Raw genomic sequence first — 4,534 nt, forward strand, 5'->3', positions numbered from 1 at the left:
TTAGCAAAAACTCATCTCCTTAGATGCAATAATTATACCAGGTCCCAAACTGAGTGCATGCTGTGATCTTTTAAAGAGAAAAACAACCATTAATAAATTTAAAAAAATAGAAGAATTGCAGGGGAGACTGGAATTTGGAAATAATCTGCGCTCAGTGACTGTATTTTGAATGGCCCACAAAGTGAAGAATAGTGCCACTGTAAACTGGGCAGTCCAGTTAGAACTGGGAGAGTCCGGCATTGCTGCCTGTTTAAACTTCTCTGCAATTCTATGAGGGCCAGAAGGCAGTTGTGTGTATAACTTAGAGCCCCTTTAGGGGCGTGTGAAGGGGCTCCCCGTGAGCATCGTGCCAACAGTCCCTGTCAGCAAGGGGACAGATTCCACCGTTGTGTCCAGTCCCCTTTTGTGTATTCACAGATGCTACAAAACCTGTGTGAACGCAGCAAACTTCACCTTCCTGGCAGATGTTGAATTTCTTTCCCAGGAGAATGACCCACCACCTGCCTAACACAATACAAAGAAGGTTGTTTTGTTTTGGTTTTTTTCCAGCCATGCCCTGCAAGTCAATACTCGCTGTTGTGTAATTAAACACAGCATATCAGCTCACGTGGGCTTTTTAATGGGGAAAAACAGTACATTTTAAGATTCGTGGCCAGATTCATCAGCACGCTTGACAGCTCTGTGCTGCTTCGATGACACAGAACAACCTTAAGCCTGCAATAACTGATTGATTAAACCAGCTTGTCACGGTGCCGCTGGAGCAGCGCAAACCAGCCACAGCGTATCGGCCAATCTGCCTCCTCAGCTCCTATTTTAAGGGAGTTATATCTCAGCCTAACTTAATTTCCAAAGCCTTAAAATTTAATTAATTTAATGAATTACTTAATTCCCATGTTTAAAAGCTTGGTATTTATTTCTTGGGTAATAGAGTAATTAATTTCCATGTTTAAAAGCTTAGCATTTACTTCTTGGGTAACACATTTGAAGTGAAAGCACCATAGGATGCTTTCAGAAAGTATCTAGCACCTCTGTCCATGGGCAGGTTTGTGCGATGTGAGTGACAACTGGATTTGGGGACCAGGACTGGGTGCAATCTGGGCGAATGAGGAGCAGTAATTTAACTCAGCATGCTGTGCAAGGCAGAAAGACTCCTTAAATCATGTCCTGTCAAATTTACTTTACAGAACGTGAAAAACGCCATCAAGAGCCAAGTACAACTTTGCTTATGGAGAGCAAATACATCAGAAACAACCTCCGACGCTGCCATAGGGTTAAAACAAAACAGGATGCAGAAGGATTTAGTGGGCAAGATGACTCTGCAAAAAGGAAACTAGGCCGTATTTATAAAGCAAGACTCATGACCTTTCAGAGACAGAGAGCTCAGCCTGTCATTTTCTACCACGGTTAAATCATGCCTTGTGAACCATCGGTCTATTATTTCCAAAACTTTCAGGCTAATTTGCTGTTGCGAAATGAATTTCTTCAAACGAGACAAAAAAGTGCATTCCTCCTTCAGGATTGCACTCTGCACATGCCAAATCTGAAGTTATAAAACCAAGCTGTTTTGGAGTTATCTGAGCATTAAAAAAGGAGCCTCTGAACAATTTTCTGAGAAGAAAACTGTTCATCCTTTTCCAGAAAAAAAAAAAATCCCTTGGGCTAAGGTCAAGTGTGGGAAATTTCAAGCCAAAATGTGAATCTGTGAGCATTATATTATAGAAGAAAAGATGAGTAGCAGTTCAAGCTGAAAGTCACTTTGGGAGGCAGAAGCACTGAATCCGAAGTTCGGGCTGAATTTTGCCTCTACCGGGGGTCTGATTTTCAAACCACAGTCTGCTAATTTTCCCAAAAGGAACAGATTTTCTTGAAACTGGGCATGCTGGATCTTTGCAGCAGAGCTTTCCTGAGGAGTCTGGTGAAATCAGGCAAGGGAGGAGGGCTGGTTGTTTTGGATGGGTTTGTGTTTTAGTACAACATTTTATAAATGTAGCTACACCCTGAAAAAATCATTGTGCAAATATTTTTGTCTCACCAGATCCTGACAGTGACTTTGCCTCGCGGGTTCTTTTCCATTCTGCCAGTGTGGCTGAGGAGACACATCGATCTCTGAATTATTTGAGGAAAGGAGCTTTGGGAAAACAATTAAAAAAAAAAAAAAAAAAGAAGTTATTCTTAAGCCTAGAAAGAGAAATACCTGTGTGAAAAAATACTAGCACTTAGATAAAGTGATCTTTATATGAGCACCTTTCATCTCATGAAAGTTCTGGCCAGCTTTGCTCTCCGTGCCCCATTGAACCTTGTGTGTGATACCTCTGTGCCTTCTGGATTTCTAACCACACAAATAGTCTGAAAAATCGTCTTGCGTTGTCAAATGTTTTGATGTTATCTAAATGCAATTGGTTTCTCAAAATGATGCATACTAAGTAGCACTGAAATTTCCTGTTTACAGTGCTATAAAACCAAATTCTGAGGTCTCTGTGCAGACCAAAATATTGACTTTCAGGGGTCACGGGGCAACTATTGACCCACGTTGGCATGCGAGGAATTACACATGTGAACGTAGACATGGGATGTATGTGTCACAGCTTAGCTTCACAGAAGTACATTGAAGTAAGTTACAGTCATGCCTGCATGAAAACAGAGAGGAAAAGCAAGTCAGGAGACCTGCCCTCTGGACCCCATCGCTGGGGTGTCCGGGTGTCCCTTTGCAGAGCCAGCTGGTTCACATGGAGACACCAAAGGTAAAAATCTAAAGTATCCTGAGAGCATCAGGAGCCAAATCCCACGGATCAGGCCCAGGAGGATGCTGCAGTGCACCGTGGCAGGTAAATTTGCACATACTATGTATTTTAGGGTCTGGGCTACATCAAGATCACTGGTGATTCATTGCATGTTGTTGAGGGCCATTCTGTGCACTGGTACCTTGTGCACTGGTATTATACATGAATATTTTAAATACTCAAAAAGACAGGTCTATATGTATTTGCATATGTATATAAACACACATGAATATATATGTAGCTCATTGTACTTTTTTTTTTTTCCTGAGGTCGAGTAGAGCCATGCTGACTTGAAGTGTCCTGACAAAACACACCATTTATTTTCTGATTGTTACCGGACAATTGAAATGCTGATTATAATGAATAAATACAGCAGGATAAATGCAAATTGGGGAATAGACGTATCTCCTGCTTTAAAGGGGACAGCCTCACAAAGTACAGAAGTAGGTAGGGGAGGAGCTGTATTAAGCATGTGAATAGTAATTATAAATCCATTTTAAATATATTACTAGATGCTTGAAAAGCCATCTACCTAATAAAGAAAGTGATGTGCCTTGGTTAAAAACTTCAGCTGACTTTATAGTTGGAAAATTTAAACAAAAAATTTTTAATAAAATTTAGAAAATTATAACGTTAATAAAATTTAAGAAAAGCATAAATGTCGAACAGCGGAAATGAGACCTTAATTTGAATGAATATAAATCCAAAAGGAATTACAAGAATGTGATAAAATAAGCAAAACCAAAAAATTAATGGACAGGTGGTCAAAGACAGGAGTGGTTTGTGTAAACTGAGACAAAGAGAAAGTCACTAATGGTACTGGTGGGTTTCTTGGTGGAAGTTTTGGAATTGTCTACCAACAAAGCAGGTGACAGGAGTGTCCAACACATATTTTTGTTGTATATTGGAAAATATATATGAGCTGCATGACAGAGATAACTAACAGTAATTAATGCAATCTTATAACTTCAGTGTCCCAAAACAGCTCTAGAAATTACATGTTTTAAAAACCCTGCACATTTAGATAACTTATATTCAAGATGACCAAAGCTGACATCCATATTTGGTTAAAATAATCACATCCTAATGTGATTAAAAAAAAAATCAACAGAGTACCTGAGGTTTCTCAGGTTTGCCCACAAGGCATCAGTCCTGGCTGTCAGTGTGATGCTCTGGGCGAGATCATGTCCTTGGAGGCCTGAGCAGGGTGATGCTGTGTAGGAATGAAAAGGTGATTTTACCTGTACATTTGATATTGGTGTCACTCCTACAGGAAAGCTGAGCCATGTACTAATAGTAATACTAATACTAGTAATAATATTCAGGCAAATGTTGACACATTGAAAATGTTCAGAGAAGAGTTATGAACCTTCTCAGATTCCCTTCAAGATGATGGAAGACTCTGAGAGATGCTGGTAAGCATTATTTTTTTTTAATGTAAAAATATGGCCACAGGTTTAATAAACATGCAAAAAAACCCACATACAGACTTAAGGGGGAAATAGCAATAACAAGATAATAATAAATCATAAGCAGAATTTTATGTTACGGTGATTCTCATTATGTGGGTTGCCTTCTGCAAGTGTCTGCCTACCCTGGTTAACTCTAAAGGGACCCGGCTTGCTCAGGCTACTAATTCAGACATATCCTGTAAGACTGCAAGGGATAGTTTGGGCTGAAAGTGCTTTTCAAACAGCAGGGCCAAATCTTGGTCCTTTAATATCACAAGTATGATTCGAGAATTGAAAAAGATG

This window comes from Caloenas nicobarica, chromosome 1 (genome assembly GCF_036013445.1).
Source record: "Caloenas nicobarica isolate bCalNic1 chromosome 1, bCalNic1.hap1, whole genome shotgun sequence".
Classification (NCBI taxonomy): Eukaryota; Metazoa; Chordata; class Aves; order Columbiformes; family Columbidae; genus Caloenas; species Caloenas nicobarica.